This window comes from Ranitomeya imitator, chromosome 2 (genome assembly GCF_032444005.1).
Source record: "Ranitomeya imitator isolate aRanImi1 chromosome 2, aRanImi1.pri, whole genome shotgun sequence".
Taxonomy (NCBI): Eukaryota; Metazoa; Chordata; class Amphibia; order Anura; family Dendrobatidae; genus Ranitomeya; species Ranitomeya imitator.
This window is the reverse complement of record NC_091283.1, coordinates 650509989-650525800: the sequence shown is the minus strand read 5'-3', so window position 1 is coordinate 650525800 and position 15812 is coordinate 650509989. Positions and strand designations below refer to the sequence as shown.

The 15812-nt window shown below is 45.9% G+C and overlaps 1 protein-coding gene across 6 annotated transcripts in view; it reads left to right on the top strand.

The window, feature by feature from the left end:
• The first annotated feature begins 547 nt into the window (after positions 1-547).
• The window catches only part of LOC138667080 (zinc finger protein 684-like), an 84369-nt gene continuing 69104 nt past the window's right edge, over positions 548-15812 (top strand). For 2 of the 6 annotated variants that reach the window (XM_069755367.1, XM_069755364.1), the window contains exon 1: positions 548-782. The gene's annotated coding sequence lies outside the window, so the exon portion shown is untranslated. Of the gene's footprint in view, positions 783-4054; positions 4153-7330; positions 7509-15812 lie in introns of all 6 variants that reach the window. The other 4 variants (XM_069755363.1, XM_069755359.1, XM_069755362.1 and 1 more) reach the window with 4 other exon arrangements.

The window sequence follows — 15812 nt, the reverse complement described above, 5'->3', positions numbered from 1 at the left end:
CATGCACATGCAGCCCCATGCAAGCATCACCCCCTTCTCTCCAGGCAGACACCCATCCAGCATGCACATGCAGCCCCATGCACATGCAGCCCCACGCAAGCATCACCCCTTTCTCCCCAGGCAGACCCCCCGTCCTGCATTCACATGCAGCCCCATGCAAACATCACCCCCTTCTCCCCAGACAGACCCCCTCCAGCATGCACATGCAGCCCCATGCAAGCCCCATGCAAGCATCAACCCCTTCTCCCCAGGCAGACCCCCGTCCAGCATGCACATGCAGCCCCATGCAAGCATCATCACCCCTTTCTCCCCAGGCAGACTCCCACTTACCTGATCTGTGACTATGGAGAACGACCCAAAACACTCCAAATCTTGGACAAAATCCTCGAAATCCCGCCATGACATCCACAGCTTCCTCCTGTCTGCTCTGCTCTATGGAGGAAGAGGCAAATCCTGCACAAAACAGTCCAAATCCTGCACGAAATCCCGCCATGACATCCACAGCTTCCTCATGTCTGCTCTGTGGAGGAAGAAGCTCCGCCCCTTCCGGTCACATGGGCACGACGTCAGCAGAGGTCCCTTAGCCGACTTGGAGTTAGCCTCTACCCTCCTGTGAAGCAGCCTGCCCCTCAGTGCCCTGGCATCGCCTGTCACCAAGGCAGGCCAGGCATCTTCTCTGAACTGGTCACATGGTCATGACGTCTTGAAAGGCCCTTTTGGCATGTAGCATCCGCCAGTCAGCTGATCACGTGACTATGGGATCGCCTGGGATGCCGCAGCTGGTGAGTGTCCGCAGTGTGTGACTTGTGCTCACTGGTCGCATGTCCTGAGGCCGTGCACGGAATAACACGGAGGCGTTGTACGGGTGCAGCCTCGCTAACCCCTTAGTCACCATTACCGGCCGCCGGTGCTCCTTCCTATGTCTCCTCATGTCTGTCCTTTTCCGTGGCTGTACCAGGCTCTGTTCCAGGCTGGACGGTTTGTCTTATTTGACAGGCTCAGCGCTGTTTTGGTTTGTTAGTCTTTTCCTGTTCCCGTCTGCCCCTGTGGTGTGAGTGCTGGAGGTTATCACTGGCTTGTAGATCATGTTCTTTATAAAAATACAACGTACGTTTTTGGATTTTATTGTTGTGGGAACATTTCATTTTTATTAATTTTTTTTATTGATGACATAACTTTTTACCCAATAGATTATAAAAGGTCTCTGGTGAGATTTTTTTTTTTTCGTTTTTATAATTTTTCCCTGCTGTAACTGGGACCTCACATTTCCCATTACAGGGTTAAACAGCCCCCTATGGTGCCAAGCATCGCTGCTAGAACTGATCTGGGTCTGCGGTGCCAGGCATCGCTGCTAGAACTGATCTGGGTCTGCGGTGCCAGGCATCGCTGCTAGAACTGATCTGGGTCTGCGGTGCCAGGCATCGCTGGTAGAACTAATCTGGGTCTGCGGTGCCAGGCATCGCTGCTAGAACTGATCTTGGTCTGCGGTGCCAGGCATCGCTGGTAGAACTGATCTGGGTCTGCGGTGCCAGGCATCGCTGGTAGAACTGATCTGGGTCTGCGGTGCCAGGCATCGCTGCTAGAACTGATCTGGGTCTGCGGTGCCAGGCATCGCTGGTAGAACTGATCTGGGTCTGCGGTGCCAGGCATCGCTGGTAGAACTGATCTGGGTCTGCGGTGCCAGGCATCGCTGGTAGAACTGATCTGGGTCTGCGGTGCCAGGCATCGCTACTAGAACTGATCTGGGTCTGCGGTGCCAGGCATCGCTGCTAGAACTGATCTGGGTCTGCGGTGCCAGGCATCGCTGGTAGAACTGATCTGGGTCTGCGGTGCCAGGCATCTCTGGTAGAACTGATCTGGGTCTGCGGTGCCAGGCATCACCGGTAGAACTGATCTGGGTCTGCGGTGCCAGGCATCATTGGTAGAACCATACCTCCAAACTTTTGAAGAAGGCAAAGAGGGACAAAGGTAGTGGCAAATTTTAGGCCATGCCCCTGACCACACCCATTTCACAACTAGTCACACCCATATCCACGCCCAACCACACCCATTTGGCACTGCTGATCATGCTGTTTCATAAACAATAGTTCTAAAAAGAAAAAAATATGGCCACACATGATGCTCAATACTATATAATGGCCCCACATGCTACATACTGTATAATGGCCACACATGATGCTCAATACTGTATAATGGCCCCACATGAAGCTCCATACTGTATAATGACTGCACATGATGCTCCATACTGTATAATGACCACACATGATGCTCAATACTGTATAATGGCCCCACATGAAGCTCCATACTGTATAATGGCCACACATGATGCTCAATACTGTATAATGGCCCCACATGAAGCTCCATACTGTATAATGGCCCCACAGGATCCTCCATACTGTACAATGGCCACACATGATGCTCAATACTGTATAATAGCCACACATGCTACATATTGTATAATGACCTCACATGATGCTCAATACAGTATAATGGCCCCTGTTATGAACTGGTGATTCAGAACCACAATAGACCTGGTGGTTAAGAGCACACCAAGTGACCTGATAGTTACTAATAACATAGGACGAGCTCTGAGATGTGGGAACTCTGCTGACCGCAATCCCTAATCCTATCACACCACACTAGAGGTAGCCGTGGAGCGCTCCTGACCAGACCTAGGCGCCTCGGGCACAGCCTGAGAAACTAGCTAGCCCTGAAGATAGAAAAATAAGCCTACCTTGCCTCAGAGAAATTCCCCAAAGGAAAAGGCAGCCCCCCACATATAATGACTGTGAGCAAAGATGAAAATACAAACACAGAGATGAAATAGATTTTAGCAAAGTGAGGCCCGACTTACTGAATAGACCGAGGATAGGAAAGATAGCTTTGCGGCCAGCACAAAAACCTACAAACAACTACACAGAGGGCGCAAAAAGACCCTCCGCACCGACTAACGGTACGGAGGCGCTCCCTCTGCGTCCCAGAGCTTCCAGCAAGCAAGAAAAACCAATATAGCAAGCTGGACAGAAAAAATAGCAAACAAAAGTAACACAAGCAGAACTTAGCTTATGCAGGGCAGACAGGCCACAAGAACGATCCAGGAGAGAGAGCAAGACCAATACTGGAACATTGACTGGAGGCCAGGAACAAAGAACTAGGTGGAGTTAAATAGAGCGGCACCTAACGACTTAACCTCGGCACCTGAGGAAGGAAACTCAGAAGCCGCAGCCTCACTCACATCCACCAGAGGAAGCTCATAGACAGAACCAGCCGCAGTACCACTCATGACCACAGGAGGGAGCTTGACCACAGAATTCACAACAGGCCCCACATGATGCTCCATAATGTATAATGGCCCCCCACGTGCTCTATACTGTATTATGGCCACACATGATGCTCAATACTGTATAATGGCCCCACATGATACTCCATCCTGTATAATGGCCACACATGATGCTCCATACTGTATAATGGCCACACATGGTGCTCCATACTGTATAATGGCCACACATGGTGCTCCATACTGTATAATGGCCACACATGATGCTCCATACTGTATAATGACCCCACATGGTGCTCCATACTGTATAATGGCCACACAGTGCTTCATGTATAATGGCCACACATGCTCCATACTGTATAATGGCCAGACACGATGCTCCATTCTGTATAATGGCCCCACATAATGCTAAATACTGTATAATGGTCACACATGACAATGCCAGTGTACAGTCGGGGCTGTGGATGTGTCCCAGCAGCTCTGCTTACAATGCAGGCAAAGATTTCACCACCTGTCGCTGTGCACACTGCTGCCTCACAGATCCTGCACATTGCAATTTTGCCCAGCTCTGCGAACTCTGAATGCACTCAGTCAACACCACTATCTACTGGCTCCACTCCATAACTGCTGTAGTATATGAAGGATATATATATATATATATATATATATATATATATATATATATATATACACTGTGCCTATGACTAACAGGCTGCACTGGATTGCTCTAACTGCTGCCACTACTCCTGGTTATAATGCCTTTTACTTTAAGCACAGCAGGGCCAGCTGCATGTATGTGTGCAACACACACGCACGTACCTCAGAATGTCCTCTCTCCCTCTCTGAAGTCTGAACCAGCCCATCGGAAGAAGAAGGTACGGAGGGGGCGTGGTCTAATACAAGGGGTGTGTTGGCTGCTTCTCCTGCGGGGCACAGCCTCAAAATCGGGACAGTCCTGCAGTATGAGGGACGGTTGGGAGCTATGGTAGAACTGATCTGGGTCTGCTGTGCCAGGCATCACTGGTAGAACTGATCTGGGTTTGCGGTGCCAGGCATCACTGGTAGAACTGATCTGGGTCTGCTGTGCCAGGCATCAATAGTAGAACTGATCTGGGTCTGCTATGCCAGCACAGACCCTGTGATTATAGATGCCAGGTCCTATAGAAGTATTGGAAGTTCCCGATGCTTCTGCTTGCTGTTTAGCACTTAAAGTATGGGCACACGTAGAAAGCTCCTCTGCAGATTTTTCCGCAGCGGATTTGATAAATCTGCAGTGCAAAACCGCAGCGGTTTTTCCTGCGGATTTATTGCGGTTTCTATTGCGGATTCCGCTGCGGTTTTACATCTGCAGTTTTCTATTGGAGCAAGTGTAAAAACGCTGCGGATTCCGCACAAAGAATTGACATGCTGCGGAAAATAAAGCGCTGCATTTCCACGCGTTTTTTTCCGCAGCATTGGCACTGCGGATTTCGTTTCCCATAGGTTTACATTGTACTGTAAACTCATGGGTAACTGCTGCGGATCCGCAGCAAAATCCGCAACGTGTGCACATACCCTAACTGAGTGCTACATAGCTGGCCAAAGAGAAAGCAAAAGTGGTAATATATTGTTTTGTTTTTTTCTCCCTAGAGTCTAGACCTGCTCTTTCTCGATTGAAGGAGCTTTAACCCCACATTGCAAATTTTCAATAGTATAGGGTTACAGGGAATCTGTCCGTAGTATCAACCCTCCTAAGCTCTCTATATTGCCATGTAAAGGTACCGTCACACTGAACGATATCGCTAGCGATCTGTGACGTTGCAGCATCCTGGATAGCGATATCGTTGAGTTTGACAGGCAGCAGCGATCAGGATCCTGCTGTGCCATCGTTGGTCGGAGCAGAAAGTCCAGAACTTTATTTCGTCGCTGGATCTCCCGCAGACATCGCTGAATCGGCGTGTGTGACGCCGATTCAGCGATGTCTTCACTGGTAACCAGGGTAAACATCGGGTTACTAAGCGCAGGGCCGCGCTTAGTAACCTGATGTTTACCCTGGTTACCAGCGTAAACGTAAAAAAAAAAAAAAACACTACATACTTACCTTCCGCTGTCTGTCCCCGGCGATGTGCTTCTCTGCACTGTGTAAGCGCCGGCCAGAAAGCAGATTACAGCGGTGACATCACCGCTGTGCTTTCCGGCTGGCGCTCACTGTCAGTGCAGAGAAGCACAGCGCCGGGGGACAGACACGGAATGTAAGTATGTAGTGTTTTTTGTTTTTTTTTACATTTACAGCGGTAACTAGGGTAAACATCGGGTTACCAAGCGCGGCCCTGCGCTTAGTAACCCGATGTTTACCCTGGTTACCAGGGGACTTCGGGATCGTTGGTCGCTGGAGAGCTGTCTGTGTGACAGCTCTCCAGCGACCACACAGCGACGCTGCAGCGATCGACATCGTTGTCGGTATCGCTGCAGCGTCGCTTAGTGTGACGGTACCTTTAGTCATAGGAATCTGAATAAAGTGAAACCTTGATATCTGCGATCTGATGTCTTATTCCAGAGAAATCCACAATATTGTTAATATCTGAATGAGCTATTAAAGCGAATCTGTCAGCAGGATTTAGTCCTGTAAACTAAAAGCATGGCCATAATGGCAGTGTGATGCTGATTAATATGACACCTGACGTAAAGGGATCCGCTCGGTGGCTGCTGAATACTCACCTTGTGAAGTTTTCAGAAAATTACGACCTGTGTGCTTTGGTGCAAGACGTGGGGGCAGGATCTTCTTCTGGTTCTGCACCCCCCACCAGCCTCCTCTGCCTCTTGTACAGGTCACTGAATAATCCTTTTTAAAAATCCGCTCCGCCGCCATTATTGTGTGGGGGACACGTGCGCAGTGGGTCGATGTCCTGAGTGCCGGACTTCATTACAATGGCGGCAGATGTGGCGCATGCTCAGATCGAGGTTGCGGCTCAGTACATTTTTCACCGAGCTGAAATCTCGATCTGTGCATGCACTGTATTCAGCGCCATGTTATTGAAGTCTTGCACACAGGACGCCGAAGCACACAAGGTGCCATTTTATAAAAACATCATAAGGTGAGTATTCATCAGCCACTGAGCGGATCCCGTTACATCAGGTATCTGATTAGCACTATTATAGCGCTATTATGGCCATTGTTTTAGTTTATAGGGCTAAATTCTGCTGACAGGTTCTCTTTAATATGGAAATGGTGCATTACCAGTGTAAAACATGTAATGACTGGCAGTCTTCTCTCATAATCACACACAGCTCTGCAGTGAGATCGGCACTAGCATATTACAGCAGAGCTAACACAGAACAGTAGAGCTAACACTTTAATGAGACAAAGTTCACATCTGTGATAGTAACACATTGCAGGTGTGCTCTCACACAGGGCTTCAGCTTCCATCTCACTGGCAGCCAGTGTGTGTGGGGGGGAAGAGCAATACAGCAGAGGTGACATCACTGCAAATTTGTTTGCAATGAGACAAAGTTCAACTCTGCTGTACTGTGTTGGTTATAATCAGGCACAGAGATGAAAGTGCTATGAAGGGTCACTGCTGGAAATCTAATGACACAAAGTTCACTTTTGCTGTTCTGTGTTGGCTCTGCTGTACTGTGCAGAACTGTGTGTGATTATGAGAGCAGACGGTCAGTCATTACATATCCGCCTGGCATTCTCATGGATATCTATGTCTGTTCCATGGATCTTAACAGCTCATTTACATATAAGATAAACATGGATTTCTCTGGAATAAAACATCAGATCGCAGTTATTAAGGTCTCATTTTACGAGGGTTGATCCTACTGACAGATTCTCTTTAAGGACCCAGCACTGTAGATCTATGTATACTGTATCTGTATACATGTAAATATATACAATACTCGAACCTGCTCCAGACGCTTTTACTATGGGATCCATATTGAGCAATATAAAGGCAAACCCAAAGCTTTTTTTATACAGAGTAGTATGCATTTACTATGATTTTGAAAATCAATTGTTGCACAATTTCACTCTGATCTGGCAAAAAAGTTTTTTTTTTTTTTTTTTTTAAGATCTCTCTGGAAATATAGTGACCCTGCTTTCTCCCCAAGACAAGATTTCCTGTTCACTTTCTGCAGGTTCTTGAGGCACCTGGTTCGTCCACTGCTGCCTCTACAATGCCACAACCTATTTTGCCGCTGGAGGAGCCACCTTTCCTGACGCCCGTGAATGGCTCCTCATTCCAGTAAGGTATTACACACCACCCATTTAGTTACAGTTGGGTCAGTCTCCAATCCAGGCTGCTTGTACTTGCCTTGGCTCTGTGTACCTAATCCTTTTACTGAATTACTGGACAACTTACTCATTCAATCTTGATCATTTTCCAGAGATGCCGCCCAGTTGTTCCTCCTCCTGTTCAGCTGTCCCTTCCTTCACTAGAAGTACTAATGCCAGTGTGATCTCTAAAGAAAACATAGAGATGCTTTTGGATACCTTCTTCTATGCATGTACCATCAATCCCCTGATCAGGCATGAACCCATGAACCTCCGATTACCAGAGACATGTCCACATACTGTATATTCATTGTATTTTTATCACAAGCACAATGTGTACATATATAGTGGCCTCATTTTGTAAATATTGCAGTTGCTGTTATATACTTTACATGCAGATCTTGATGCCATATTCTGCACAATTGTATACTCCTGTCATACTGTACATACACAATTATGCCATATAGAACCCAAAAGGAAGCAGAGCTATACAAGTCCATATAAAGAAACCGTAAGAAGCTTTATTAAGATACACAATCTACACATACATGATAAAAGCAATAAAATTAATGAGGAACAATAGAACAGAGATTTCCCTCAGCCCAAGACCTGCATGAATAATAGTGCTATGTGGAGTATATCGAAAATATACACAATTCAGATTATTATATTGAGAATGCAAAAATAGCAAAAAGAAATGAAAAAGTATGTTATAAGGTCAAAATAGACCTAAGCTTAGCCACAGTGAGAGTGAGGGTAAGCATACATGATAAATGTCATGGTTTGCCTGGGTTGCTTAGGTGTAGAGCTGCTGGGGTTAATCTTGGGAGCCTCCCTTTGGTTTCAGCGAGGCTTTTTATAGCCTCTTTGTGGGTCTAGGCATCGTCGGTTATACTTTTACCCTCGGCTGAGTACGTGGACCCCTGTGTGCCTGTGCCTTAGTGCCTGAGTCATTTTCTGTCTGTTTGGTTTTGACCTGGTTTGTTCCCTGTTGTGATTTTGTCTGCTGATTCTGTACCTCATCTGCTTCTCTGGTTTCTGACTTCAGCTGTGTCCTAGGGTTTTTACTACTTGTCTTCTGATTCGGTACTTCCTCGTCTGACCCGACTTCCCTGATGTGAGGACTATACTATGGAGACTTGAGGGTGGACCCACTGGACCGTGACAACGATCCTCCCATGGGCGAGCTGGCCAGATGGACCACCCCCTATATAGGAAGCGTTAGGGGCAGACCCGAGGGAGACTATTGTCACGGCAGCTGGTGAGCAGGGAAGGACAAGATTCAGAGAAATGGTCAGGAAGGGAGAACACGGACCAGACTGAGGATAAGGGCTGACAGGCTGGAGACAGGAACCCGGGCAGATGATCTGGACAGAGATAACGGACTGGAAGGCGACACACTGAAACACGGACCGGAGGGAGGAAAGGACTGGCTGGCTGGAGACAGGAAAACCTAGACAGGGCGAAGGACAAAGACAGGTAGGCAGGACACAGTGGAATAGACTGGACGAGAACACAAAAAGGATCTAGGAGAAAAACAATGAGAGAAAAATATTAGGAACACGGGCAAGGAGTGGAGCCAGAATCACTTGAAAATACAAATGAGGATCAGGCAAAGCGGAAGAGGCAGGGAGATAAGGCCAGCGCAGCGTGATACTTCCGGTTGGAGTCCTCCAGGATGATAAAGAGGACAAGAGTGAGAGACGCCAGGAAGAACTTAGAAGTGTGCACGCGCAGCACTGAACCCAGCGCGCACGCGCTCCCGACGGAAGGAATAAGCCGGGCGCGAGCGCAGAGAAGCAGACGCCAGGTGAGGAACAGGAGCTACGGAGGTGTGCCAGGACGCCGAGGAACGATAAGTACCGCAGGACTCGGAGAGCGGCAGCGACGTGACACCTGATCTCGGCTTGCCTTCACTACTCTTCCCTGGTGCCCTTCCTTCCCTGGTGTCCCGTGGTTACCGTTTTTCTCCGAACCTTGGGATTCTGCTGTGCGCTCCGCTGTCTCCTTCGGGAGCTTTGCTCTAAGCCCCACCCCGTCCCTCGTGACCTGCGATCACGTGATCGCAGGTCCTGTTCCTGCATTCTACTCTCTCTTCCGGCTGCTCTGCCTGCAGTGCGGTGCCACTGTCACTGCCCTCAGTTCCTGGACAGAGTGGGAGCCGCCGTCTGTGCTGGGGCATCTGTGACTCTGATCTCCCGCAGCTCAGACCGCTCAGGCTCCTGGTGAGTGTTCCATACATTTAAATCCAAATGACCTAAGCACAAGGCTTGGTCACATTCCGTATTAGTACAAAAGACCACAGTACCAACCCATAGAGAAATAAATGATTGGCACAAGGAATGTAAAATTTAACAAATTTTATTTTAATAAACCATCAGTTACACATACATCATAATTACCTAGGTACCTCAAACCACAACTAGACGCCACTAGGCGTAGGGCACAAATAACCACAACTGCTATTTTTGTAAATAAGAGATAGAATCGTGCAGTATAACATATCACATACACATGGTACCTCCCTATGTCATACTTAGTTTAAGCCACTGGCACACACCTAAGTGGCAAAACAAGCCGAGGGAAACTGTTCATGTGCTTAGTAGGCTGCCTGCATAGTAAAAAAGTATTCCAATAGCAAGTATATGAAGGTGTATTACCTGTATAGTGCCCACGTCCTAATGCGCGGCCCACCCCGACGCGCGTTTCGCCAGTTCTTCTTCCGGGGGCGTGTATCCTTAGGGAGGTAGGCGGACGTTATAAATGCCCCAGAACCAATCAAAAAGGTGGCGTCCCTAGTAACCCTGTATCATGTGTCCGTGACGTCGGATGTAAACAAAAGCGGGGTTATGACGGCGCATCCGGCGCCCAGAATCGCTGCCAAGAGGACAACCCCTCGCCGGTCAGAGGTATTGGCCGCATCCCGCCCAGCACATCGCTGAGCGGAAGTCAGGCAAGACCAAACGAGACCAGATCAGGGACGCCCGGAGCGACCAAGGCAGCGCATGCGCACAACCCCAATGTCAGAACATAGCCATATAATCACATTACCGCCGCATGAAGTGCCCATCTGTCTACTACTGCTGCCAATGGCCCTAGAATAAAGTGCTAATGTGACTAAAAGTGCAAAAGTGCATGGCAATAGCAGCTTAACTCTAACCACAGTATAATAGCTCTATATTCAAAAGGTGACACATACCCTCTAATGGTATATTGAATGATGAAAGTGCATTATACCAATATGTATAAATGAACCTATACACTAAATATTAATATTATAATGCTAATAACTTTAAGCGAGACAACGCTGTGAACATTCAGCTACATATATAGCGTGCCTTGTGACAATAAAAATAATACAACAAGTGCAACAAGTATAGTAATTGATATATAAACATGAGCTGACAATACAAAAGAAGACACATGATCAATCACAGGCATGACAAACATCAAAATACCAGGTTATGTATATGACGCATATCTCCATATTGGACACATATTAAATTCCAATAATGCCTTCTGGTCCATAACCGCAATAAATCTTCCATTATTCAACAGATTTCTTGATTGTCCACAGGGATAATATGATCGATTGGGAGCAAATATAAAACAAAAAAAACGCTCGAAGATAGCAAGATCTAAAAATAATAATAAAAAGATAATCAATATTAAATAAGAACAACAACAAATTCCCCCCCTAAAAAACCTCATATATGAGAAAAAAGAGAGACCAAATTCTTTTACAAAAATGCCCCAAAGCCAAAGCTTTCATTTAGTCCCTGTGGTGCTATCGTGCCCAGCCTATAAATCCACCGACTCTCGGTCTGTGCAAGCAGCTTACTCAGGTTTCCCCCTCTAATTCCCATGGATACTAAGTCTATCCCTTTGACCTTTAGACCATGTGGGTTACACTGATGATGTTGCCTAAAATGCCTAGGTATAGGTTTTAAAGATGTTTCTTCCTGAGCTGTTTTGGCATTCATAATGTCCCTGCAGTGTTCACGCGTCCGGATCTTCAGTTCGCGGGTGGTAAGTCCAATATAGACTTTGTTGCAGGGGCAGGTGGCATGATAAATTACGCCACGAGAGGCACATGTAATCCGTTTCCTGATGGTAAAGGTTTTGGTACTATCAAAGTTGGAGAAGGTTTTGCTTTTAACATGATTGAGGCACGCTTTGCATAGACCACAAGGGTAAAAACCCGAATTGGTGGAACCAGCAGACGTAGCATCCCCCCCTGGGCTGTAGAGACTATGGACCAGAATATCACGCAAGTTTTTAGTTCTTTTGGCCACAACCATAGGTCTCTCCGGTAGAATCTTTCTAAGTATTGGGTCTGAATGTAATACTTTCCAATGTTTCTGGAGGATACCCGTAAACTGGTGCCATTTATTATGGTATGTAGTGATAAAACGTACCCCATTTACCTTGTCGGATCGTCCAGATTTGTCCACTTGTCTGTACAGAAGGTCATTTCTATTAGTATTTAATGCTCTTTTATATCCCTTCCTGATATTACGCTTGCTGTAACCTCTTTCGAGGAATCTCCTACTCAGATCCACGGATTGTACTTCAAAATCTTCTGGATTTGTACAAATCCTTTTTGCACATAGGAATTCTCCAATTGGGATTCCTCTAATAGTCGCTGGATGATGTGCAGAGGTGGCGTGGAGAAAGGAATTAGTTGCAGTCGGCTTTCTAAATAAATCTGTAAACAGAAAGCCTCGTTCATCAACTCCGATAGACAAATCCAAGAATTCCACATTTCTGCCTGCCTTAAATGTGAGCTTGATATTCAAGTCATTTTGGTTCAATGTGTCCATACAAGTACCTAAATCATCAGGGGAGCCTTCCCAAATGAACCATATGTCATCGATATACCTCATCCAGCCTGAAATCAGGCCGGAATGAGGTATAGGGTCACAGACAAAAATCTCACGCTCCCAGAGGCCGAGAAATAAGTTCGCATACGATGGGGCACAACTGGCCCACATGGCAGTACCTTGACATTGTTTATAAACCACACCCTTAAAGATGAAAATATTGTGGGTAAGTGCATATTCCAACAACTGCAGCAGCAAATCAACAAGATCCCCATCCAGATTTGATGTCTTTAAATACCACGATACTGCTCTTAAACCATCTTGGTGGCGAATGGATGTATATAGGGCCTCTACGTCGGCCGTCACCATGATAGCCCCATCACCCAAATGGACATTGTCCAATCTCCGCAAGGCAGAATTCGTGTCCTTAATGTAGGAGGGCAAGTCATTCACCAATGGTTTAAGATAGTGGTCGATTACCATGGTGACGACCTCGCAGAGGCCCCCATTGCCAGACACAATAGGTCTTCCAGGGGAAACCATGGCATTTTTATGTATTTTGGGGATAAAGTATAGCGTCGGGAGGCGTGGATGCATTTCCTTCACCACCTCCAACATCTTCTTTGGGATAATACCCTTGGCGAATGCCTCCTCAAGAATACCCATTAATTCACCATGAAATGTATGAATAGGATTTGTTGACAATTTCTGATAACAATTTCTATCATTTAGCAATTTAAACGCTTGTCTTTCATACATTTCATGGGGCCAAACCACCAGATTACCCCCTTTATCTGATGGCTTGAAAACCACGTCTTTGAGCTCCTGTAGACTAGAGATGGCCTCCCGTTCCTCCCTGCTGCAGTTGTTGGCACCATATCCACTACGGCTCAACTGTTCAATTTCCTCTGACACCAACCTAGTATAGACCTCGACCGCTGGGCATATACTCAATGGTGGAAACTTCTTGGATTTATTGATCAAAGAAAGCGGAAAAGCCTGCCTCTCGGCTACATACTCACTTTCCTCTGCCAATGATTCCAGATTCTCCAAGGCTTCCCTCTCCACATCAGACAAAGACACATCTTCTGTATCAGTTTTGAAGTGTAACCTCTGTAGGATCACCTTTCTTGAAAAGAGGTGTAGATCCTTAATTGCTACAAAGGGGTCTAGATATTTAGAAGGAGAGAAGGTTAAGCCTTTTTCAAGGACAGAAATCTGGATTTCTGATAATACATGATCCGACAGGTTTATTACCTTCAGATGGTCATTCCTTCCTTTTTTCGGATTTCTAGTAAAGATATCCGCAGGTCTTTTATTGCCACCACCATTCCGGGTATTGTATTTGGGGACTTGATGCACCTCACGTTCACTCCCCGAAGCATTATATTCAGAAGCTGATGAAACTGAACTAAACGATGATTCCCGTGGTCGAGGACGTTTAACGTGATCTTTTTTCAATTGCCATACACATATGTGTATGTGATATGTTATACTGCACGATTCTATCTCTTATTTACAAAAATAGCAGTTGTGGTTATTTGTGCCCTACGCCTAGTGGCGTCTAGTTGTGGTTTGAGGTACCTAGGTAATTATGATGTATGTGTAACTGATGGTTTATTAAAATAAAATTTGTTAAATTTTACATTCCTTGTGCCAATCATTTATTTCTCTATGGGTTGGTACTGTGGTCTCCTGGTGAGTGTTCGCCTGGTAGGTCCTGATAATAATAATCACCTGCAGTGGCCAACAAAAGTAACTGATAACACATAGTAAGACACAGCAAGCAGATTCCTTTAAAAATGTCTGGGAGAAGAGGACCGGAATCCGAACACGCGTTTCACATTTGCTACTTCCTGGGGGTGTGGTTGCGGAGTAATACAGGGCCCTTACATACACTACTCACAAAAAGGGAGATTTGGCTTTTGGGCAAAATTTCAGAATAAACCTAAAATGCACTCTAACCTTTTCAGGTGAATGTGATGTGACCGTCTCTAAATGTTTGGTTGCACATGTCCAACTGTTCAATGTTTCAGTACATTGTGCAAAACTTGCTGTTCTCCAACATGGAGCTTAATGGCAATATTCACAACAGGTGTTTGATCCATGAATCGGCCAATAAATTTCAGTGTTCAGTTAGAATTATGAATGAAATATAAAGAAAATTGTGCTGGTAAAACCCCAATAAATCCTTAAATCAATAGGACAATATAGAGGTTAGAACTGGTCCTTACCTCTATCCGTACCGAGTTCCCCTGTCACGTGGGACGGTCACCTGATCCACTCCGTCACGCAGGTCCTAGACGCGCCGCTCGCACTGACCGCACACTACGGCGCTGTCGGCCCTAGACGGTGGATCTCCGCCCCCGTTTGGACTTCGGTACTCGGAGAAGCTGCTACCGGCCGGGGCAGCTCTCCGGAACTTTGCTCGACAAACGACTTCACTTGTTTATCCAGCGCTCCTGAAGATTCCGGAATAGGACGACAGGTGGCTCATCTGGATTCCTTGAGGTATCGATCTAAAGTTCATCTGGTGCACTATACCTACTACCATTAGTGGCAAACTACAGCCCTGTGTATATAGAGAGAGCACAAATAATATGTGGTTCTGTTAAATGCTTCATGACTGGACTATGTATAGTGTGGAAGGCAGCTGCATTGATATGCAATAGTCTCTATATTGTCCTATTGATTTAAGGATTTATTGGGGTTTTACCAGCGCAATTTTCTTTATATTTTATTTCTTACAATTTGGTGGTGATTGTTTAAATTCGCTGCAGGTAATTTTATACCCCATATCACCAGCGCCGCTTTTATTTTATATAGAATTATGAATGGTCTGCCATTCATCCACCCAGCAGATATATATCACCCACCTTCTAAGATATCTTGTATATCACCTTATGTAATGAAATATGTGTAGGTATACATGTGCAATAATTTAACATCTGTCCGGAGACTGCAGGCCTCACAGGGGGTCACAGCATATGGTATCCTGAGCAAGCAGTCTACGGTCTCCAATCTCGCTCTTTTGAAGAGAGATGTCAATTACAGCCTGACTATCTGTGAGAAACCATAGGCAAAGAGTGTTCAGAGGAAAGTAATATATTCATTGGGGGAGCGGCCGTGGTCCAATCAAAAACAAGCAATTATAATATTAACCTGAGAGGCTGTTCTAGAAATCTGACCTCCAAGTTAACTCTATAAATTAGGCTTGTACCACATACAAAGTTGTTCACAGATTGAGGGCAGCCAAGCTGATGTGTTCAATTCAATATATTCGTCCCCCCCATCAGGGAGCAGAAAGCAAACTACAAAGTTAGTTATTTCTGTAAGTTTTCTCCTGTTTATTTTTATAACTGTTTTGCATATTTGTATGTCTTTTTATTACCATATTTTAATACCTGTTTCTTATTGTAAGCACTGTACCTTTTTTTATTAAAGCATAAAACTTTAA